Here is a 25,817-nt window from a genome sequence, read left to right on the forward strand (position 1 = left end):
AACTCGAATGTTCGTAAGTAGAGGACTTACTGTAATTAACACAAGAGTAGGTTCAATGTAATGAGCAGGAATAACGAATAAAATGCTAATATAATTTAAATTAAAATCTTGAATATAATATATAATCAGATTGCTGCAGTACCCATTGTGTGGCTGTAACAATGATTCATTTATACAGTATACCTGCTTGTATTTAATCTACTCGGAAGTCTTGCAGTTAATTCATCCAGTGCATGTATGAGATATGATTGAAAAGCTCATTCTATAATGGTGTGCTGTGTTTCCAGTATAGAGAGTATAAAAAAGGGAAGCTAGTTTCAAATTGCATAGAAATTCTAGAAGATAAACTGGCATAAAAACCATCATTGTAATATATTCCTCATTAGCCGCTGATGATACAAATTCACATTGTGTGCACCAAAAACCCTTTGCAAATCGAGATATTACCTTGTAAATGTAGTTGTGATATTATCACTGTGCTGTACATAGCCTGTGCAGACAGCAGAGCTATGGGAGGGATCAGGCCCGCTCTGGGACAAAAAATAGATCTGGGCATTTTAGCTCATCCAGCAAAGAGACAGTCCCATCCACCACTATAGACCTGTCACAGTCTGCCGGCGGTCGCAGGTGAAGAGGGAGGCCGCCGTTCTCCCTTCAGTGCAGCGGCTGGCCAAGGAGGTGTCCCTATGTCAGCAGCGCTTCCTGCTTGTCTTCAGGAACCAACACTGCCACTCCTCCTGTTGGCCCTGCTTTGGACATAGCTGCACAGCGGGAGGTGAGCGGCGGCTGCGGTCTGTATTAGCCCCGTCCAGACTGCAGTTGCGGCTTTCCTCCCGCTGTGCTACCCAGTCCTCTTAAGCATTCTCTGAATGAAGTCATTTTGAAAATTAAAAAAAGAAAAATAAAAAGGCATAGTGGCAGCACAGTGGCTAAATGGTCAGCACTTCCACCTGGTGGTAATCGGGTCGTTGGTTCAAATCCCAACCACAGCACCACCTGCCTGGAGTTTGCATGTTCTCCCTGTGCCTGCTTTCCTCCGGGGATTCCGGTTTCCTCCAACACTCCAAAGACATGCTGGTAGGTTAATTGGCTCCTGTTTAAATTGGCCCTAATATGTATGAATGTAAGTTAGGGACCCTTGAGGGTTAGGGACTGATGTGAATGTACAATATATATGTAAAGTGCTGCGTAAACTGACGGCGCTATATAAGTACCTGTAATAAATACAAATAGTACAGAAACAATTACATGTGCAATAGGATCAGTAAAATTACTCCCATTAAAATTTAGCTAAAGAAAGTATTTTTTTTACATTTTAATATGTAAGTAGTACAGATGAAGGACTTGGCGATGTGAACATTTTTATTCCAGGGAAGATATGAGATATCTTAATCTTATAAGGATCCCTGTCTGGAAAGGTGATGATTGGGGAAAGATTTGTCTAAGAAAGTATTATCATGTTATAGGTCAACCCTTTGAGGACCGTAAGGTTTTGGAACGCCAAAAGAATCAATTTTTTTGTTTTTAAAGTTCGTACACTTCAGTTGCTGTAACTAAGCCATTTCATGAAATAATTGGCAAAAAGCTAGATCCATTTGTTGTCTGTTGATAAGAACTAATATTTTGACTCAAACCAAAAAAAAAAAAAAAGAGTTTTAAGTTCTTAATCAGATGATACACGCAATTACAAACATGGGACAAATACGTCCCTTGGTCCTCACAGGGTTAAAAGTCCATGCAAATATTCAAATGCAGTAGGCCTTTCTCGTGTCATTTTTTATATCAATATTGCACCAGAATGTAGGTGATCAGTAAGTTCAAATTATTATTATTATTATTATACAGGATTTATGGCGCCAACAGTTTGCTCAGCGCTTTACAATATAAAGGGAGACAATACAGCAACAATACAGTTCAATACAAGAGGGATAGGAGAGTCTTGGGAGCTTACAATCTAAGAGGGAGGGGCTGGCGGTACAAAAGGTAATAACTGTGGGGGATGGACTGGTGGAAGGAATAGAAGATTCAGTTATCAGCTGAAGGCAGGATAGGCTTCCCTGAAGAGATCGGTTTTCAGAGATCACCTAAGAGTAGGCGATCTCTGAAAACCTCTGTAGCTTGTGACCTGTGCCTCATGTTATTTTTAAGAAGGGTAATAATTTATCAGATCGCATTCCAAAGTCATGACTGAAGAAGGCATTTGCCATTATACACGCACCAGTGGTTTGTTCAAACACCTTAAGGAAGCGGTTCAGTGAAAGACCTTCTGATGGCGGCGCAGTGACTGGAGCATTGTGGAGTTTAATGAGGAACGAAGTCCCGCTACAGTACATCACTCCAGGCTGGCCCCTTTTGCAGGTATACAATGTCTCACCCTGCTCTGCACATGCTCAGTTATTCTCAGCACGGTTCCTAAAATCTGAGTCATTTGAAGTCAATCAACTGACAGCTTTAAGATTTACCATTTCAAAAGGTGAAAGAAAGCAGAAAAAAAATTACAGACTGTGCTAAGGGAACACAGATTAGGGAGAAAGAAAAGCAGAAGAGGTGACAAGACAAACTCTGCTGCCAGAGAGGCACAAATAGTTAAACTTACAAGGATCTTGTGCTATCTTACCTCCGGGGGGGGGGGGGGGGGGGGAGTCCTCTATTAGATTGGTTAACGTGGGCCACGATTTCAACCAATGAAAGAACGCCTCTCGGAACGCCGGATGACCGATCGGTCGATTTTCTAATCGTTATTCCCACCTTTACCAAGAATAAATACCAGATTGGAAATTCCTCCTGTTGCAAGCGATTCCCGTTGAGTGTACCTCCTGCCTGATTAATTGTGGTAAAACATATAATCGAAGGTTATCAGCTGACTGCTTGCTCAGCAGCAGCGGAAAAGCATTTAGCTGAACTAATATAAAGACTCAACATATAAAACTAATATTCTATTTATAGTTGAAGAATCAGTTAAAAATATGACCTATCAGCCATGCAGAACAGCCAGGAGCATTTTGCAGAGGAGCAGTTGAACATTTTGCTGATGCAGTATCAGTCTATTACTATACTTATATTGTGGAACCAGACAGTGATCTCCAGAATATTTCATTTTTAAAAAAATAATAATCTATAAAACAAAGATTAAAGGACCGAGACTTGCCATGCACCAATTCATTTTTTTCTCTCTGTTTTTGGTCACAATTAATAAAGTATGTAAAATGTGGTATTGCATGGAGGTTATTAACTGCCTCCCACCTGCCATATAGTCCAATGACGGGCGCAAGGCGGTTCTCTCATTCTGGGAGGACGTCTTATGAAGTCCTCCCATTCTCACCATGCATGCGTGGCTCCGGGAGCGTGCAGCGCGGCAATCAGTGGTGCGCTGTGTCCCTCGGACACAGCGGACCACCGATCGACGGAAAGAGCCGAAGATGTCGGCTCGGTCATGTGATCAGCTGTGTCCAATCACAGCTGATCTCATGTAAATAGGGAAATGCCGGTTATCGGCATTTCTCTCCTCACGAGCTGTCATGCTGAGAGCTCGAGAGGAGAGGCGAGCCAGTAATCAGCATTCCTCGGAAGGGACATGTACACTGATCATCAGGGCACTGATGATCAGTGTGCCCTGATGATCTGTGTAGCCCCAGCAGTGCCACCTGTCAGTGTCCATCAGTGCCAGCTGTCAGTGCTCATCCATGCCACCTGCCAGTGCCCATCAGTGCCACATCAATGCCACATATCAGTGCCCATCTGAGCTGCCTTTCAGTGTCACCCATCAGTGCCAGTCATTGCCACCTATCAGTGCTAGTCAGTGCTGCCTATTAGTGTGCATCAATGCTGCCTATCAGTGCCCGTCAGTGCTGCCTATCAGTGCTGTCTAACAGTGCCAGTTAGTGCCGCCTATCAGTGCTGCCTTTCAGTGCCCATCAGTGCCTCCTCATCAGTGCCACCTATCAGTGCAGCCTATCAGTGCCCATCACTGCAGCCTCATTAGCGCACATCAGTGAAGGAGAAAAATCACTTATTTACAAAATTTTATAACAAAAACTAAGAAAAAACTTTTTTTTTTTTCAAAATTTTCAGTGGTTTTTGGTTTAAGAAAAAATAAAAAACCACCAAAATAAAGCTCTGTCACAAAAAAAAAGATAAAAATTTCATACGGGTACAATGTTGCATGACCGCACAATTGTCAAAGTGTGACAGCGCTGAAAGCTGGAAATTGGCCTGGGCAGGAAGGGGTATAAGTACCCTGTAGGCAGGAAGGGGGTATAAGTGCCCTGTAGGCAGGAAGGGGGTATAAGTGCCTGGCAGGCTAGTGGTTAAAGTAGAGGTAAACCTTAACTAGATGAGGTTTATCTCACTACAACCAATTGAGGGTGATTTAATAAAGGCAAATGGGACCGTCCACTTTGCAAGGGCGGTTGCTCCAGAGAGCTTGGTAAATGTGGTAAAGCTCTGCTGACTTCCATTATCCAATCATGTGGAAGCAAGAATGCTAATGGGTACTCTTTTTAAAGTGACGCTTTACATCGTTTATTGAGGTCTGGAGCGATTGCACTGCACAGAGTTCAACTGCACTTGCGAAGTAAATAAATGTGTCATATCGTATCATAAAAATTGTCTTTTTTCACTAAAATCCTCATATTTTCAGGCTTTGTTGAAGTTCAGTGCTGCTGACCTTGTGCACCCCCTTTCCTTGTCACACTCACCTGTTCCAGGCTCCAGGACCAAATCTTTCCCTCTAGGTGCTTTCGCCGGCTTCCAGCCAATCCCATAGGGAGATGCTGTGTCTAAAGGCTGGCGTGGGTATTGCTTAGAGTTTGAGCAATGCATTCACATGCTAGCAGATGGACCCCCTGTGTTCCCCAGTGATTCCGTCTGCATTTCTTCTGTGCTTCTCTATATTGCCTTTATGCTCCTTGTGCATCCAGCCTTGTGTGGCCCTTGCAGTGACCCCGTGCCTGTGTCCCTTGTCTGGTTCCTACCTTAGTAATCCTGTGCATTCCTGCCAGCATCTTGTCTCTCTTCCCCCTCTGCACTTCAGTTGCTCGTGCTGGTCTGCAGCAGTCTGTTCTGTGTGTCTGTCAGGCCCTCGTTATCTGCACCTGTACTGCCAGCCTGTGTTTCCCCCCCCTGTGTCTCATTGTGTCCTCATACACTTCTGCTAGGCCTTCCATACAAGGGTCGATTTTTAGTTAGAAAATCGAACCTAAGAATAATAATAATTTTCGCTCTGTTGGTGGGGCAATGGCACCGGCCGATTTTCGTGGTTGCTGCGCATTTCGTTTATCGGGCATGCTGGAAAATTCGTGAAGAACAACCGATTTTCAAAATCATTGTTAGCAGGCGTTAGGCATTTGGGAAGCGTTTTTAACGCTCCTCAAACGCCTATGAAAATTCTACACATGGCTGTTCACACTGAAGAGGTAGCTTTGCCGCAAATTTGACACCTCATGTCAAGTCAGGAGAAGTTAAAGCCTCCCATTCAAGTGCATGGTGATGCTCCTCAAACGCCTGCAGGCGTTTGCGAGGCGTTTACGGAGCGCTAATACCATTAAACTTCATTATAGGCATTTGTGCGGTTTTAACGCTTGGAAAATGCCTCAAAAATAGGGTGTTTGGGGAGCGTTTGAGGAGCATTAAAAATGCTTCCCAAATGCCTGTCTAACGCCTGTCAAATGCTATAGGGGCATTTGGCAAGAAACAAAATAATCAAGTGTGAACAAGCCCTTAGAGCAGTGTGAACAGCAAGCTGGTATGAAACTTTCAGCAAGCTTCCAGTAGCTTTAACTAAGTCTTTACAGCCTTTCAGCAGAAGCCATTGGCTCTTGCTGCTATCAGTCATAGCCAGTGAGCCAATGAGGAGATAGAGGGGGTGGGGGCATGGCCGAGCCGCTGCTCCATGTGTCTATAAACACACGGATAAGCAGCTGGAGATGTGCACGCTTGGGTGCTCGCCCATAGCATGCTGCTTGCTGTGGGGGTACCCAACAGGAGGGAGGGTCCAGAAGCACAGGCGAGGGATCCAAGAAGAGGAGGATCCGGGCTGCTCTGTGCAAAACCACTGCACACAGCAATTAAGTATAGACATTTTTTTTTTAATGTAAACCTTTAGAATAACTTTAAACCATCAAACTGAGTTCTTAATTAGCCCTATTGGCTCAGATTCAGCAGCTCAGCATCCCTCCACAAAGCTGGGAACCCCAAGAGAAGAGGGGTCACCCAAATTGAAAAATCCAAGGACAGATAAGCCAAAAAAGTGCCAAACAATCATCTTAAAGTGGATGTAAAGGCTCAAGGTTTTTTTTACTTTCATGCATTCTTCACGTGCAGAAGTGCCCCCAGCCGCCTCAATACTTCCCTGAGCCTCATCGTGATCTAGCGATGTGAACAACCACCTCGGCTGTCTCGGGTCTCTGCCTCCTCATTGGCTGAGACAGCAAGCAAGAGTCATTAGCAGTCAGTCAGCCAATGAGGAGAGAGAAGGGGCGGGGCCAAGCTGGGGCTCCATGTGTGAATGGACACATGGAGCAATGAGTGCCTCCATAGCAAACTGCTTACTGTGGGGGCACCCAACAGGAGGGAGGGGCTAGGAGAGCCTGCGGGGGACCCGAGAGGAGGAGGATCAGGGCTGCTCTGTGCAAAACCATTACATGCAGCAGGTAAGTATAGTCATGTTTGTTATTTTCCAAAAAAAATTGAACCTTTAGAATCACTTGAAGTGGATTACTGGTATTACACGTGACAACAGGAGAAAAAAAATCCACCAACATGTAAGGGTCCTTTCACACGGGCATTCCGTATGTGCGTTTTTCATCCGTCCATTTACGGATGAAAAATGGACCCCCATGTATTTCCATGGACTTGCGGATGTAAACGGATGAACATCTTTTTACATCTGTTAATGGCCGCATCCGTTAACATCCGTTTTTTGAGCTGAAGAAAACCTTATTTTTCTTCCGCAAAAAAAACGGGAAAGGACGAAAAAATGTAAATGAATCAAAAACGGATGTAAACTGACAAAAACGGATGAAAATGGATCTAAACGGATGAAAAATGGATGTAAATGGATCTAAACAGATGAAAAATGGATGTAAACGGCTGAAAACGAATGTAAACTGATCTAAAAGGATGAAAAACGGATGTAAACCTATGTAAAACGGATTAAAAAATGGATGTAAACAGATGAAAACGAATGTAAACTGATCTGAAAGGATGAAAAACGGATGTAAACCTATGTAAAATGGATTAAAAAATGGATGTAAACAGATGAAAACTCATCCATTTTTTTTGTTTGAAAAAACAAGACTGAACTGAAGAAAAAAAACGCAACGCCCGTGTGAAAGGACCCTTATGGGGACTAAAAATCCCCCTTAAACAGCTGTCCAAAAGTATCTATAGACTCAAAACAAACGTTCCTGGAGAAATCTCTGAGAGCAAATAATATTCATAGGTGACGACGCCTGCATTACCCAACCATAGCCATTAATTACTGGTAATAGGTGGAGATGGAGCAGGCTTGCTCTCCTACCTCCCCTATTTTCTCTAGACCTTGGGAGTGTCATTTTTGTACACTGGATGGTGAAGTCCAGGGAAGTGAGGACCAAAGAAGATCCTGGAGGAGCAGGTCACACAGCCGACTGTGTGGGTAGGTGATGAGTCCGATCCCTGGCACATATTTCCATCTACCAATGTTTCCACGTAGGGTCGTATGAAGAAGTCCCTTTTTCCTCATATATCTGCTATGCCGAAGGCCCGTGTCTAGGGTGGCTTTTCCTGTATCTGGATTTTGTACGTTTTTCTATTGTACTTGTTTGTTACTCTTTGGACAAAACAAACATTTTTCTGGTTTGGAAAAAGAATGCAAAAAGAAAAAAAACCCCATAGCTGTGTAAAGATACAGTTAACATTGTTATTTACAATGTTCTACCCCATCGAGTATTAGATTCTGTTTACAAAGGCTCAGTCTGTGTGTCTTGAGCTGCATTTTGTTTGCCACTTTCTAAAATTGTATCTGAAAATAAATGGTACCTTCTGCCCCTATAGCACTTCCCAAACTTTCACTCTTTATTTTTGCACTCACTTTGCAGAAACTCTGAAAACTTCTCTGTCTTGATATCACCTTGTACAAAGCTGAGAATCAAGCTCCTGTGCTATTTATATTCCACTGTTCCTTTGCTGCTTCTGCTCAGGTCTGTACATAATCATTTCTATCCCCTTTGAGTGTCTTTAACAGGCTCAGACTAGTGTGTTTGGTCTGCTCGCTTTTTCTTGTTTTTTTGTTTTCTAAAATAAAGTTTAAAATTAAATAATAATAAAAAAAAAAATTTAAAAGTTGGTCATTGGCATAAAACAGGTTAACAAAAAAGACAAGTGTTAAAAACTACAGAAACTGCTTTGAGCTGCAGCACTGCATGCAAACCTGAGGAAACTCACACAGGATCCTTTTATTGGGAAGTCTAATTATCTCAGGTGCTACAATTAGGTGTGAAGATGCAGCAAACACCGGGACTGGATCCACTGTGGCTGGACTTCAAGCAAGAAAAAAAAAGCATTTGTGAAGATCAGGTATTTTGTTTAAAACACTTTCAGTTCTCCTGAAATTTTGCAATATCCTTCAATACCCTTCACTGACCAAAACTGACCGCGCATGCAGTATGTCAGAGGGCTTGGGTGTGCTAAAGAGATCCAACCGCCTAGAACCCTGTGGTCCTTGGAATACGTTGCGTGGCCTTTGGGCACCTGCAGACAGTGGTCTGTTCTGGTGTTTACTCAAGCCAGTGAAGGAAAAATCCTTTGGAGCGGCTTTTAGAAGTAAAAGAAGAATTGAGTGCATTATTCCAGCTCTGAACAATGGAACGATGCCCATACCTGGCCGACTGGCCCTGGAAAACACTGAAGTGAACACCACTACTACACCACTACTACACTGATCTCCACAAGTTTCTGGGTCCCGTGCTGAGCATGGTTACTGGCTCCGGCTTGTGTTCCAAGGCAGGATCCTTCCGCTTCCTCGAAAATTGCGGTGACATCAGTTCTGGGATGCAGCGATCTCTGGGCTTTCCACCAAAGCAGAGGAGCACTTTCTCTGCTCTCCCCTGCAATACCCAAGGAGCGATAGGTCCTTCCACTTTGCCCAGGCCACCATATACTTTGGCCTATTGCACTCTAATAAAGGAACACCTCGATCTGAGGTTCACACTGTCACAACGCTGTTTCTTTTGGTTACATGGATTCACGTTACAAGTGGTTATTACAGCAGTAGTGATGGGGATTATGACTTGTACATCTTTTGACTGTATATCGGATGGTTCTTTCTGCGCTTGAATGTCTGACTTATTATGCTGAGCAGCTGACCTGCTGTATTGTGAACACAGAAGTTCAGTTGATTGGCACGGGCAACATTTAGTGACTGCTTTGCATTTTCTGAATGAATGCAAAGTGTTATCTTACTGGATGAGGTGGAGAAATGGGGTGGTGATGTCACGCTCTCCACCTTGTCCAATCAGGGAATGCTTTGCAGTCATTGAGTAAATGCACAGCATTCTCTAAATGGTGCCCATGCCCAGTGGCCCAACTTCTGTGTTCGGTGAGCAGTGAGGCAGCCGCTCAGCAGGCGACGCAGAAGCAAGTGGAGATTACTGGAGTAGAATTGTAGTAGTGGTCTTTACTTCAGTGATTCCAGTTTCCAGGGAGATTGTCAACACGACCAAAACTAAGGGGATATCCAAAAGCTGTTACTGGAACAAGGACAGAGGGAAAATCTTCAAAGTGGTTGTAAACCTCAGACATGAAATATGAACAAAGCATATCCCCTCTATAGTATGTGCTTGTCTCAATTCAGAGCACTAAGTGTCATTTTTGGCTGCTGCTTTGTTTCTCTGCAATCTACATGCAGTGCCTGGGCAAGGTCATCTAGTACCCAGGGAAAAGATGCCAAACTGCACCCTTCCGCCCCCGCCATTCATGATGTGCAAACTTAGGAGATCCTAACCCCAAAAGTCACTTGCTTGTCAAAATCACTGCCGCTGTCACTACTCCTGTCAGCCTTGTAACAGAAGCTTAGCGCCCCCATCCCTACAGTAAACCATTGTGCCCAGGGCAGCTGTCCCTCCCGCCCACCCCTTGTCCTGGCCCTGTCTGCATGAATCACTTCTGACATGTTTTCTTGACACCAAGAGAAAAATGGTGATGCAGGGGATCTCGAGCAGATTGACAGCCTCAGGTCTGTTCCTGTGAGCTGTGTGAAGGGGGATGTGTCTGTTCCCTCTGTGGTGTCCCTCTAGTTAGTCAGGGGGAGCTAGCTAGCTTTCTGTTAGAGGCTGGATAGCAGCCTGGTATAAGTCAGCCTGGGATAGGTCAGGGCTGAGGGCTTTGCAGGTCAGTTCCCTGATATCTCCCCCTGCTCTAGAAGCTTGAGAAATTTCTATAAGACAGTGGGTGGATGAGAGGAGGGGCTGATTTGCATACTCAAGGGACTTTGACCAATCCCCAAGCAGGAGGCTTGGCATGGGGTCAGGACAGCCCTTAAGTATGAGAAAGCCTGACCAGGAAGTGGTCAGTGTCAGGTGGAAGATGATGTGAGAAGGCTGAAGTGTGGAGCCTGGGAGAGGCCTACCTGCAGACAGGAGATGGGAAGGAGGATCTCTCAGTCTCAACCATCCCCTGACAGAGGACAGCCCAGCGTAAGGCCTGAAGGCAGCCACCAACCCAACAAGCTTACAGGAGAGGACTAAGCGAGTAATCCTGCACTCCCTGGGCTGGATAAGGGGAGAGTGCAGTCAGGGGCTGCTCTACCACTGTGGTAGTTCCTGGGTCCCCTTGCTCAGAGATTCCCTTAGGCAGCTGGGTGAAGAGCAGGATTCATCAGGGTCTGAGGAGGTACACAAGAAGGGCTGGAGAGCTCTTCAAGGAGAGACTGTTTGTCTATGGACTTGTACATAGTTGCTATGGAGATTTGTCCTCGTATTCACAGTTCCTTGGGCATCCCATACACCCCTCAACCCTATCCCAGTTCAATACCCCTTAATAAAACTTAAAAAAAAAACACGCTCAAGGACTGCTTACTGTTTCCAGTATGCAAGTGTTGAAAAAAATGTGTGTTGCCTGGCTGCCCAGGACTATAAGGGGACCCAAAACTCAGCGACTCCTAAGGGGTAGTGCTACACCTCCAGTCAGCTCTCATAGCTCTCCTCACTGAACTCTGCAGTGTGTAATTTCAGCTCTTCTTCCCCATTTTCTGAACTCTCAGACAAGTTTTATAAATTTGAGACTTTCAATGGATGTAGAGAAGAGAAGACTACAGATAAACAGGTACAATTTATGTAGGAGGACTTGTTTAATCTCTGTGTATCATCTGAGGCCAAACACTTCACTGGATATACTGTATGTATGGGTTTACAGCCACTTTAAATGGAAACACTTGGTCTTGCCATAACTAAGAAAGGGTTTTTGTGTCTACGGAATAGAAATGAAGGAAAATCTCCCCCCACTTTGGGCAAAGACAGCAACAGAAAAACAAGCATCTGACAGATGTTATAACCATTACCCATTCTATCTACAACTAAAAGGAAAAGTTATAGCTTTCAATGTAAACATGTAGGCTTGTGACTGGCATCACTGGAAGTTGTCACTCCAAAATAAAAAAAATAATAATTGCAACCTAACCAGAGGCCCTGTTTTCCTATTTGGGAAGTCAGTCAGTCTGTTTGTCTGTCTGTCGTCTACCTATCTAATTTTGAAAATATTTATTTAAGAATTATTACATCACACAATGAGATGTCGGCCTCAAGGCGCAGAAACCCAAAATATCAAAATGTGCTCTGTATACAAAGGGAAATAGATTCAGCTCATTCCGCCAACAAATATTTGAGATTATATATTATTATTTTTTTTTTTGTTCAGTGATTGAATAAGTCTCACCTCTGGATTTCTCATAAGCTTTTGTTAACTCGAGGCACAGATTATTCCCGCATGCAGTTCAAAGATAGAAATAATGCGCCATGGCTCACTGAGGGAAGGCGCTGATGTATGGAGCCACGTCCGGCGTGTTCGCATTTTCGGAATTAGACTTTTGCACCTTTGTTAGGTTATAATTACCTGGGACTGAGGGAAGTGGATAATACACAAGAAAATTACTTCTTCTCTCCCGCTTAAAAAAAGCAACAAGTAAGAGAAAAAGATATGGCACGTAATAGTGTCGTGTCTGAGCTTAGTCTACAGAGATTGTCTTAAAGAGGACCTGTCACTCAAGATAACAAAAAAAATATATATCCCTTATCATACTGCAGTCAATGCTAAAATACAGTACAGAGTGTCCATCATACACAGCTCTCATGAGAATTATTGCCCATAGCAAACAATTACAATTCTTTTATTTTTTCATTCTCTCATTCTTTAATTTCTCTATAAAACACTAACTACCAAAAGGTTGCTACAGGCAACTCAGATTGTGTGCTCAGTTTCTGTCCCTTGGTTTTGAAAAATTAGCTCTGCTGTAACAAATTGTATGACAATATCAAAAACGTTGTATGTGACCATGTATAGCCTCTCAGGTGTCTGTGGAGGATGCTGGGAAATCTATGCCTGGCCTAAGCAATGTGTTCTGATATGCAGGGAGCGTGTGGTGATGAATGAGTGCCTGTAGGTTGGCCAGCTGCAGGACTGTAATACTTGGAATTAATTATATCTTCCTAGATAACAGGTGATAAAAGAAAATATGTAAAGAGCACTAATAGAAGAGAAGGAAGAAAACAAAGAGGGTGGAAGAGGGAAGGGAAAAAGAAAGGGAAATGGAAGGGAAAGGAAGGGGAAGACAAGGGAAATGAAGAAAAGGAAAGAGAAAGTAAAGCGAGGGAAAGGGAAAGGGAGAGTGAAAGGAAGAAAAAGGAAATTAAAAGTAAAGAGAAGAAAATGGAAAGGGATGGGGGCAGAGAAAGGCAAAGGAAGGAAAGAAAACGGGAAGGGAAAGGAAAGGAAGAAAAACAAAAGGGAAAGCAAAGATAAGGAATGGAGGTGAAAAGAAGGAAAAGGGAAAGAGCTGAGAAACGAGAGGGAAAAGAAAGTAAGAGAAGGAAAAGGGAGGGAAAGGAAAGAAAGAGAAGGGAAAAGGAAAGGAAAAAAAGGAAAGGGAAAAGAGAAAGGAAACAAATTATGGATGAAATGAATAAGTAGGGATGGATGAAAGGAAGGGAATGAAGGACAGAAGGGAGGCAGTGAGAAAAGGGGGGAAGAAAGGATTGAAGCTAGAAGGAAAGTAAGCAAGGATGTATGGATGGATGGAAGGAAAGAAGAAAATAGAGGAATGAAGTGTAAAAGGGAGGCGGTAAGAAAAGGGGGTACGAAAGAGGATCAGTAAAAAAAGGAAGGAAAAAAGGATGGATGGAAGAAAGTAAGCAAGGATAGATGGATGGATGAAAAGAAGGGAGAAAGTGTCCTTATTTTCATGGATGGATGGATGGATGATGGAATGAAGGGGGGAGAAAGGAAAAAGGGAGGAAGAAAATGGATAAAAATGAGGAAGAAAGTAAAAAAATATTAAAGGCAGGAAGGGAGGGGGTAAGAAGAAAGGAGAGACATGATAGGGAAAGAATGAAAGAGTAAGGAAATGGAAAGTAAAGAGACATAAATGGAAAGGAAAATAAAGAGAGGAAAGAGGGAAAGGAAGAAAAAGGAAATGGAATGTAAAGAGAAGGAAATGGAAAGGGCCAGGACAGGGAAAGGAAGGAAAGAGAAGGGGAAGAGAAAGGGAAAGGAAGAAAAACAAAAGGGAAAGCAAAGATAAGGAAATGGAAGTGAAAGGAAGGGAAAGGAAGGAAAGAGAAGGGAAAAGGAAAGGAAAAAAAAGGAAAGGGAAAAGAGGAAACAAATTATGGATGAAATGAATAAGTAGGGATGGATGAAAGGAAGGGAATGAAGGACAGAAGGGAGGCAGTGAGAAAAGGGGGGAAGAAAGGATTGAAGCTAGAAAAAAAGTAAGCAAGGATGTATGGAAGGAAAGAATAAAATAGAGGAATGAAGGGCAGAAGGGAGGCAGTATGAAAGGGGGTACAAAAGAGGATCAGTGAAAAAAGGAAGGAAAAAATGATGGATGGAAGAAAATAAGCAAGGATAGATGGATGGATGAAAAGAAGGAAGAAAGTGTCCTTATTTTCATGGATGGATGGATGATGGAATGAAGGAGGAAAAAAGGAAAAAGGGAGGAAGAAAATGGATAAAAATGAGGAAGAAAGTAAAAAAGTATGAAAGGCAGGAAGGGAGGGGTAAGAAGAAAAGAGAGACATGATAGGGAAAGAATGAAAGAGTAAGGAAATGGAAAGTAAAGAGATGAAAATGGAAAGGAAAGGAAAATAAAGAGAGGAAAGAGGGAAAGGAAGAAAAAGGAAATGGAAAGTAAAGAGAAGGAAATGGAAAGGGACAGGGAAAGGAAGGAAAGAAAAAGGGAAAGGAAAGGAAGAAAAACAAAAGGGAAAGCAAAGATAAGGAAATGGAAGTGAAAGGAAGGGAAAGGAAAGGGAAAAGGGAGGGAAAAGAAGGGAAAAGGAAAGGGAAAAGAAAAAGGAAAAAAGATTATGGAAGAAAGGAATAAGTAGGGATGAATGAAAGGAAGGGAATGAGGACAAAAGGGAGGCAGTGAGAAAAGGGAGGAAGAAAGGATTTAAGTTAGAAAGAAAAAGTAAGCAAGGATGTATGGATAGATGGAAGGAAAGAAGAGAGTAAAAGGGAGGCAGTAAGAAAAGGGAGTATGAAAGAGGATCAGTGAAAAAAGGAAGGAAGAAAAGATGGATAGAAGAAAATAAGCAAGGATAGATGAAAAGAAGGAAGAAAGTGTCCTTATTTTCATGGATGGATGGATGATGGATTAAAGGACAGAAGGGAGAAAGGAAACAGGGAGCAATAAAATATATAAAATTGAGGAAGAAAGTAAAAAAGTAAGAAGAAAAGAGAAACATGATAGGGAAAGAATGAAAGAGTAAGGTAAAGGTGGAGGAGAAAGCAGAAAGGAATGAAGAGAACCTATCAGATTTAAATTCAAATTTGGGGGTATGAGATCTACATGGAATCAAAGTCCTTCTTCGTAACTTATATTTGCATACCTGTTTTAAGTGTGATAACTCAAGTGAGCTGAATCTTTACTCACTTTTTAAGAGACAGAAGATCTAAGAGGAAGTAAGAGCAACAATCATCAGATCAAGCGATGACAGCTAAACCCAGCAGTAATGTTACAAAATTATAGATAAAAGATAAAAAAGTGTTATATAATGGCATGAATATTGGACAAATTGTCACGCAGGAAAAAAAAAAGATACTTTATCATCTGAAGGTAGTTTTATGGGCTATATGGTGTACTGAAGTAGCTTTGTAAGTTTTGATGGTATTCGGTTTAATGACAATGGAGGCACTACTTTGCATTATAATAATGGGTTTATTTCTTAGATCTGCATGTATTTATGCCTCTCCTGTGTAGGTGTGTGAATGCTGGCAGTCACAAGATGCTCTGTAGCTCAGGTACAGTATGTCATAATCACCTTCTCCTGCCTGGAGGAGTACTGTATACAACCTAATGTGAACCTGCCACAAACCTGAACTATTTCTACAAGTGCCTCAAAGAATTGAAGACCATTTATAGTTAATGTAATAAGCAGAAGTCACTTCACCACTACGGGCTCCTTCAGTTGAGGTTGCTGTGTAAAAATAGCAACACTGTCATAATTTGTTCCATCGTGTTTTAAAGAAGAACTCCAGGATAGACAAGTTCTTAGATGAAAATGGCAAGAATCCAGCAAAAATCTCAAAAGAAGAAATGGATCCTAGCTCTCTATTCCTTCAGGAGTGGCATTTCCATTCTGATAGATATTAGTACACAGTTCTTTGCAAGGAGCACTTGGTCCCCTTCAGTGAACCTCCTCAGACCCCAGATGAAAAGCTCCTCATCCACCTGGCTGTCTTTAGAGTATGCCAGGCAAAGGGATTCAGAGACACACAAAGAATGTAGCCCCAGGGAGAACTAGTTGGATATTGCACCTGACCTCCCTCTCCCTTCTTTGGCCCAGGGGGTGTAGACGTGCTCACGCTGTTCTGTTCCTGTAGCTTTGAAGGTTGAAGCTGCTTTCAGACCTTATACTGGGCTGGATCCTTCCCTGTTGACAGACTTTCTCTCCCTGGTAGACTGTGGGACAGTGTAGGTCCTTCTTTCCAGCTTTCAGACCCCCCTCATTCTCTGGGGCCCCCTCCCACCCATATGGAAGAAAAATATATTTGAAATATATTTAAAAATATCCTTCCCAAATATATTTACATATATTTGAAATGCTACAATTTTAGCCATATTCAATATATGAAAAATATATTTCAATAAATAAATATATATATATAAATATATATATACATACTGCATGTTGAAATACGTTTTAATTACAAAATATATGAAAAATATTTTTAAAAATAAATTTCAAATATACCGTATGTCTTTAAAAATACAAATCTACATTTTTTTAATGCATTTACAAATATATGTAAAAATATATGTTAAAATTACTTTTTTATATGTAAAAAAAATCGGAAGAATATATTTTAAAAAATATATATTTAAAAATATTTTTCATGTATTGTGTAATAAAAATGCATTTGAACATGCAGTATGTATATATATATATATATATATATATATATATATATATATATATATATATATTTATTTATTGAAATATATTTTTAAATATATTGAATATGGCCAAAATTGTAGCATTTCAAATATATGTCAATATATTTGGGAAGAATAGTTTTAAAATATATTTCAGATATATTTTTCTTCCATATGGGTGGGAGGGGGCCCCAGAGAATGAGGGGGGGTCTGAAAGCTGGAAAGAAGGACCTACACTGTCCCACAGTCTACCAGGGAGAGACAGCCTGTCAACAGGGAAGGATCCAGCCCAGTATAAGGTCTGAAAGCAGCTTCAACCTTTAAAGCTACAGGAACAGAACAGCGTGAGCACGTCTACACCCCCTGGGCCAAAGAAGGGAGAGGCAGGTCAGGTGCAATACCCAACTAGTTCTCCCTGGGGCTACATTCTTTGTGTGTCTCAGAATCCCTTGCCCTGGCATACTCTATATTTTTCTTCCATGTGGGCAGGCTCCACACCAGCAGCACTTTCTTACTCCATCTTCCGTCCGACTCCCCTGCTGACCAGGCATTCTCTTATTTTAAGGCTGACCTAGCCACCATGCCAAGCCTCCTGCCTGGGGATTGGCCAGATTCACCTATGCAGATCAGCACCTTCTCACCCCCGCCCACTGCTTCTAGAAACTTCTCCAAGTTTCTAGAGCAGGGGGAGGTATCAGAGAACTGACCTGCAGAGCCCTCCAGCCCTAACCTGAAGTAACATTGCTGACTCACTCCCAGGCTGACTCATACCCAGGCTTCTAGCAAGCCACTAACTATGCACAAAAAAGAAATTATCTTACACCAGAGGGCGTTACATGGTGGTAACTTGATCATGGCAGCAACTGACAGCGAGTGTTTTTATTCACTTGCACCGATAACCTGTTTATAGGTATAATGGTTCTTATACGGTTGCAGATTCTATAATCATCATTAGCAATGGAAAGGGCTGCTTTCAACTTAAGTGAAAATAATGCTCTCACTGTGATAAATCCTATATTTTCATGCTGATAAATTTTACCACAGGGCAAAAGTATTAGCGGCATCAAAAACCCTGCGCTGAGATCTATGCGCTGTTTATCGACATTGATCTTGTGTCTTTACCATAGTATTTCTGTTGCCTTAGTATAATGGTACCACTTTGCCTCTTGCTGTTATTCTTGCTTTGGTGTCATCACACGACACAATACTCTCAAGAGATGTAAAAGTATCACATACATAAACAAGGAATTATGGAGCTAAAAAGAATTTGCAGAGCTTGTTTTTAAATTCCCTCTTTCTTTCAGCGTGTGTCTTAATAGAAGGGAAGTAATATTACACATCAGCGACGAACTGCGCCATGAATTATTCACACCGGCCAGGAACATCTGGTGATATTATTGCTTTCTCCTAATTCAGGAGGGCAGAGAAAAGACGGAGACGCATCCTTGACACCAGGGGAACCAAGACAAATAGCCACTTTGAGCTTCCGACTCCACAACATCTGCAACAATTGCATTTAGTATGGTGATGCAATCCCGGGGCCTCCAGCCTTCGCCTAATAAATTGCTTCATAGAGGAATAACTCGGTGATTGCACCAAGCTGGGGTGCAGGTCGTATATTTATGGTTATACAGGGAAAACAAAGCTGGAGATGAAATATACGGGGAGCTATAATTCTTTGAGGCTATAATGGTAAAAAGAAAAGAGCCACGTGGGTGATTGCAATTTTTTCATAATTAACTAGAAGAAATCCGACTTCCTTTCCACAGGGGAATCAAAAAGGTTAGTTGGCTACGTTTTTCATTCTACTTTTAAGCATCCTGCTATTTGGGTTAGCGGCAAACCTTTATTTGACATTTTAGTTTATTATTTTAATTCTTTCATTGACGCTGTCAGGAAAGGCTTGTCCCTAGTGCAAATATGCGAATGCGCAGAACAATAACGGGCCACACAGATATGCATGGATTTGGGCAAAAGCGCCCACGAATGCGCATGCGCACTTGCGCATCCAGGCGTGCGCCTGTCAATAATGCTGGCGCCAAAAGGGCTGTTTAAACTGGCTGCAGTCTTGCCTCATTGCTGTTTGGTCTGCAGCTTCTGAGTGTGTTTCTGATCCTTGTGCCCGGCCTCTGATATTACCTGGCTTGTTCCTGATCTTTGCTTGTCTGCTACCTGCCCCGACCCCGGATTGTCTTGACTATTCTTCTGCCTCCTGATCTTGTCCAATTGAACCTCTGCTGCTGACTTGGCCTGTGACCTGACTTCTCTGCCATCTACCATCTATGCTTGATCGTCTGACTTTGCATCTGCCTTCCTGCTGGCTACAGTTCATCAGTCCGGCAAGTCCGCATCTGGCTTCTGCTTCCTGCTGTTACCTATAACCTGCCGTCCAGCAAGATCCATGCCAAGCTGTCCACCTTCAACCTGTCCTGCTTCTTCACCTGTCTGTGGACTTCCACTCGTGCACCTACTACTGGACTGATCACAGGCACTCATACCTCACCGTGCTCCTGTGGCTACTGTCCCACTTCCAGTGGCCCTCGAGCTGTAAGGGAGGCCTGCCTCTTCACGTCAGGCTCACTATCTAAGGTACGTGACAGACACAATCTGTTTTTTATACACAAATTACGTTGGCCCCATGAACTAAGTGATGAATTTGTAATTCACCAGATTAGTAAATCAGTACTAGGTTGTAGTTTTTGATAGCGCGGCGAAGGGTTAGAAGGGTTTTGTTGTTGTCTCTCCGTGTTGGGTAGATGTTGTCTTCCTTTCTGCATGGTCACCAGAACAGGAAATAATGAGACATGAGACATGAGAAATAATGAGACCCCAATGGGTCTTGGAGGTTGCAAATCCTCACCAGCACGCCAATATAAGCAAAACAAGGAAAATTTTTGTTAGCATAGTGTTTATACAGTCATGGGTGAAACAACTGTTCTCATAAATACTTCATTAGTTCTGCCACTAGGTCACAGGTGTCAAACAGGAGCCCCATGGGCCAAATCTAGACTGCTAGGCTATTTCATGTGACCATCGCACCTCTTCCACAGCTGAGGCCCCACCTTGTCTCAGCAGCAGAAAGGAGGATGCTGCTAAGTCCTGTGCTCCTCCATGCAGCCGTGAAGAAGCTTATCTCTGACCCTCCCCCATTCCAGCAGTCGAGAGCAGAGAGGAGGACAGGACTCCTACAGATCCTGAGCCTTTCTGTGCAGCCGCAGCACCCCCTCGTCTCTGCCTCCCCTGGTCTCCGTGTTCATCAGACTCCAGACCTCATCGGGTCCTCCTTCAGACCCTGCACAACATGGGGGGATGTTTTGTGAATTGACTTCAGATGTCTTGCAAGCTGCACCTGAAATCGGCATGTCATCCGACTTTGAAATCAAGTCGCATGATTTCAAAGTCGGGTTTGATGTGAACGGGGTATTAACAGACCAAAAACGGATGTAAACTCACCCATTTTTTTTTTTTTTAAAAGTGACTCAACTGATGAAAAAAAATGTAATGCCCGTGTGAAAGGACCCAAAAGGTATTTTCTTACACTCACTGATGACTCCTCAGGTATATAGAGATTTACTAAAGCTGATTCCCTCAGAATCCGGTACAGCAGTGCATGAGAGCCAATCAGCTTCTAACCTCAGCTTGTTCAATTAAGCTATGGCAATAAAACCTGGAAGCTGATTGGTTTCTATGCAGAAGTGCACCCGATTTTGCACTCTCCAGCTTTAATGAATAAACCCCACTGTGCTCCTGCTATAAGGCCTCTTTCACATAGGCCTAGCTGATGACTTGCGATCTGCAGTGAATTGCATTGTCAGCAGCCTCATGTCTGTGGGTTAGCAGGTGTTCAGGAAGTCATTTGCCATCTCCCGTATGCCTGTTGAAGAGAAATTTCACACTGAAATCCCTCTTCACTGTGCTGTAACGGTGTCTGTTGGGCACCTCTATAGGGAATGGTAGCAGGTGGTATCGCCTGCTGAGTGCAACATGCTGTTTTTTTTTTTTTGCAGTGTTTATGGGGTTGTCTGGTGACCCCTGCCTGCTTTTAACAAGTAACTGAGGAGAATTACAAATGCACCTTAAAGTGTTACTAAACCCACAACAGTACAATCAGCCTGTATATGCAGTAAGGCGTGCTTGTTATAGTCACTGTGGAACCTAAGGGGTTAATCCTCTGCACTGTGTTAAAAGGCTGTTTGATCCTGTCCTCTCTGTTCCTCCCCTTTATCAAGGGACCACCTCTTATCCCCTGATAAGACAGACTGAACCGTAGGCATTTTGCACATGCTCAGTTTGGTGTGTATTGCTAGAGATTTTTTTTTTTTTGGAAGAGTGGATGTGATCAGCACAGGGCCAATCAGCACTGGTCAGACAGAGGTCAGGGGTTTTGCATCCTCCTAGCGCAGAAAGAAAACTCCTCCTATAAGCTTTAGCTAGTGCTGTGCTGGACATTGATATAAGTCACAAGACTGCTCTAACTTCTGATGAGAAAAGATATTTAGCAGTTTATATTTACTAAAATAATTTCATTTCCATGTTCTCTGTACTGTGGAAGACCAGATATAGTGAATGCAGGGTCCGGGGAGAGCGGATATAGTGAATGCAGGGTCCGGGGAGAGCGGATATAGTGAATGCGGGGTCCGGGGAGAGCGGATATAGTGAATGCGGGGTCCGGGGAGAGCGGATATAGTGAATGCGGGGTCCGGGGAGAGCGGATATAGTGAATGTGGGGTCCGGGGAGAGCGGATATAGTGAATGCAGGGTCCGGGGAGAGCGGATATAGTGAATGCAGGGTCTGGGGAGAGCGGATATAATGAATGCAGGGTCCGGGGAGACCGGATATAGTGAATGCGGGGTCCGGGGAGAGTGGATATAGTGAATGCGGGGTCCGGGGAGAGCGGATATAGTGAATGCACGGTCCAGGGAGACTAGATATAGTGGATGCAGGGTCCGGGGAGAGCGGATATAGTGAATGCGGGGTCCGGGGAGACTGGATATTGTGAATGCAGGGTCTGGGGAGAGCGGATATAGTGAATGTGGGGTCTGGGGAGACCGGATATACTGAATGCAGGGTCCGGGGAGACCAGATATAGTGAATGCAGGGTCTGGGGAGAGGGGATATAGTGAATGCCGGGTCCAGGGAGACCAGATATAGTGAATGCAGGGTCCGGAGAGAGTGGATGTAGTGAATGCAGGGTCCAGGGAGACCAGATATAGTGGATGCGGGGTCCGGGGAGAGCGGATATAGTGGATGTGGGGTCCGGGGAGAGCGGATATAGTGAATGCAGGGTCCGGGGAGAGCGGATATAGTGAATGCAGGGTCTGGGGAGACCAGATATAGTGAATGCGGGGTCCAGGGAGAGCGGATATAGTGAATGCGGGGTCCGGGGAGAGCGGATATAGTGAATGCGGGGTCCGGGGAGAGCGGATATAGTGAATGCGGGGTCCGGGGAGAGCGGATATAGTGAATGCAGGGTCCTGGGTTTAGTAACACTTTAAACTTCATGTTTTTGCCACCTGACAGTGCAATGTGAAAGAGGCCTTTTACATGAAAAGATGACATTCCAAGTAAATTTGAAACATAGCTTGCCCAGATTACCATCAATTTGGAAAACAAAAACTCAAATCCTATGCATGGACAATGAAACCGAGTACACAAATAGTAAAACACAAGCTATTCTGAGGAAGCAGGGAACTACAGTATGTCCAGACTACTGTACCATCCAGAACAAAATGGTCCAGCAGAAGGAATCAACCACACTTGTGTATGTGAAAGTGGCAGAAACATGTTTTTTTGATGCAGAACTGCCAACAACATACTAGAAAGGGGAAATTACGACAGCTTGCATTCCCCTAAACAGTTTAACTGTCAAAGAAACAAAGAAAACTTCAACTGAACCATACTGTAGAATGTAAAGAAGCTACAGTGAGTCTCAAAGGGTTACTGAATTCTGCATGGAGACACCAAAAAAAAAGGTAACACTCAACAGAAGTGCAATAATTAGCGAGACACCTATGTGTCAAAAGACTCATGAAGTGACACAGTCAGCATAGTCTGAACGACCTGAGCAAGAAGCCCCACCAGTATAGCAGCAAAAAGAACAAACAATGACTGACACTGAAATTGGCATCAGTGATTTATCCTCTGAAAAGAAAGAAGCTGAACCACCTGAAACATCAGTGAGAAAATCTGTGAGATCCATTAAGAGCATCCCAGCTAGATGCTTGTCATATACGTGTGGGGAGGTGCACAGAGTCCAGTTGCCGTAAAACTTGGAACTTGTATGAAACAAAATGCCAACTTTACAGACACCCAGGTGGGAGAGCACTGCTAAGGAAAATAACTCACAGTTCAGTGTAGTCAGATGTAGAGGAGGAGAGGTGCCGACAGCATCTGTTTTAGAGGATGAAGTTCTGCCTGCCCAGTCCGGTTCCAAGATGGAATTTCCTTTCCTGGATAGCAAGTCCCTAATCTTTCCCTCCTCGTCAGGAACCTTTCCCTACTTACTTCCCCTAACAAACAGGGTCTCTCCCCCTACACTAGCTACACGCCAGAAGTGCAGGGAACAGGGACGTAAAGGAGAAGTACAGCCAAAGCTCTACTTCTCCTGTGGATCACAGGAGTGCAACTCGTTCTGCATTCCTGTGACCCGTTTTCAGCTGACAGTGGGCTGAAGCCAACTGTTGGCTGATGTTACTCAGCCAACAGACCTTAAAGTTGGGATCCACCCCAGAATCTGGTCAGCATCTGGCTCAGCCTTCCAGCAAGCCGCTGACAGCCTGAGCGATCCACTGAGAGGGCAGAGCAGACAGCGGTGACTATCAGTCACTCTCTGCTCAGAGCGGCTGTGAGAACTTAGCGATCAGTGATCATGTGATTGCTGAGTTCTCACGCTTAAAGCCGGCAAGGGACTTACCACCTAGGTAAGTACAATTTGAGAAAAAAAAGGAAAGCCATACTTCTTTTTTAAATAGACCCTGCTGACCCAAGATGGCCAATGAGGGTCACATGAGAGCAGCGTATGCAACTGGAATGCTGCTCCATTGACCCAGGAAACCATAGAGAAATGTTGATTCTCTTGGATTTCCTCTCCAGGCTGAAGGGCCACTCGGTTTGAGCGCCACCTGCAGTGGAGAAAACAAACCGCACCTGCCTACATATGACTCATACAACACCACAGCTTCATGTGAGGCATCATGAGAAGAAATATGAAAGCGCCTCTCAGCATTTCATAGACTTCTACAGGCTGCCTGTAGTGGGGCTGGACAGTGTATCTTCCTCCCTCACCAAAACCCCGGGACCTCATGTATCCGAGCTTAACATTCAGTGTGTGTGAGACCTATCAAAAAACAAACAGCTGTAAAGAACAAACTGTGTATTATTATTATTATACAGGTTTTATATAGCGCCAACAGTTTGCTCAGCGCTTTACAATATAAAGGGAGACAATACAGCAACAATACAGTTCAATACAAGAGGGATAGGAGGGCCCTGCTCCTCGGAGCTTACAATCTAAGAGGGAGGGGCTGGTGGTACAAAAGGTAGTAACTGTGGGGGATGGACTGGTAGGAGGAATAGAAGATTTCGTTATTAGCTGAAGGCAGGATAGGCATCCCTGAAGAGATACGTTTTCAGAGATCACCTAAAGGTGGCCAGAGTAGGCGATAGTCTGATAGATTGGGGTAGAGAGGATGGGGGAAGCTCTGGAGAAGTCCTGGAGACGAGCATGGGAGGAGGAGACAAGGGAGCTAGAGAGCAGGAGGTCATGCGAGGAGCAGAGAAGACGGTTTGGGTGATATTTGGAGACAAGATTGGTGATGTAATTTGGGGCAGAGTTATAAATGGTTTTATACGTTATTGTTAGTGTTTTGCATTTTATTCGTTGGGCAATGGGAAGCCAGTGGAGGGATTGGCATAGAGGGGTGGAGCACACTGAATGGAGGTCAGTGGAGGGATTGGCAGAGAGGGATGGAGGACACTGAGTGGAGGCCAGTGGAGGGATTGGCAGAGAGGGATGGAGGACACTGAGTGGAGGCTAGTGGAGGGATTGGCAGAGAGGGATGGAGGACACTGAGTGGAAGCCAATGGAGGGATTGGCAGAGAGGGATGGAGGACACTGGGTTGAGGCCAGTGGAGGGATTGGCAGGGAGGGGTGGCAGATATGGAACGATTAGTAAGGTGGATGACTCTGGCAGCAGTGTACAGTCAGTAATCAAAAATACCCATGCAGAGTAGCTTATTTAAAGATTTATGTGTATCTATTCAAAGTTGATTGTGAGAACATTACCTTGCAAAAAGGGACCAGTCATAAATAGTGAATTAAAAGAAACTGTCCATACTAGAACGTGTGCTTATGGTCAATGATGTAAATGAAAATGGCCCAGAAGCCATATATATTAAATGCACATCACTGAGTGGGAGACCTAGTTAGAAAAAAGCTCAGAATATTATATACAGTAAAGAGATTATAATAACCGACATCACACAAATGAATCATATAGATTATAGGCTAAAGTGACGGAGGGTGACTAATGAAGAACTTAGCTGAAATGTGTTCATATCTAATAAGTCCATTAGTCCTCCGATAAATTAGTTGAAACACCAAGTGTGGCAGATCATAAGGCTTCACTTCATTTAAATGGTGAATTTCATATTGATTATCATTCTACCTGAGGACTCAACATCATATACAGCCATCAAAAGTGTGCTCATGCTGCATATCTAGAATTACGTTGCAGTGGAAATATAGATATGAGCAATGTAAAGTCAACAGGAATCTCCCGTTCAAGGTAACCACCTCCAATCACTGATGTTAGACACCATACATGGCGAGCGTGTGGAGCGACAGTAATCAGAAACGTGGACTACTTATTGCAACGGTTGCAAAAGTCATTTGATTATCAAAATTAGAAAGCTGCTTCAGCGGCAGTGTAATCATTAATGTCCATATAATCCAGAGGAGGATAGCAGCTCTTTCAACAAAGGACGTATATATAGGAAGTCCAGTACAGATACAGACCGAGAGGAATTATGGTGGCTAGCAGATTAGGATGTATAAAAGGAATGGCGCTATGCTACTTAATCATAAAGTGAGTGAACAAACAACATAAAAGCATATAAATAATGTGCAAAAAGTGCTGCGCTAGTAAATAATACAGTGGTTGAACAATCAGCATAAAAATCATGTGT

This window comes from Staurois parvus, unplaced genomic scaffold, assembly GCF_062004578.1.
Source record: "Staurois parvus isolate SC_StPar_1 unplaced genomic scaffold, SC_StPar_1.0 ptg000093l, whole genome shotgun sequence".
NCBI lineage: Eukaryota > Metazoa > Chordata > Amphibia > Anura > Ranidae > Staurois > Staurois parvus.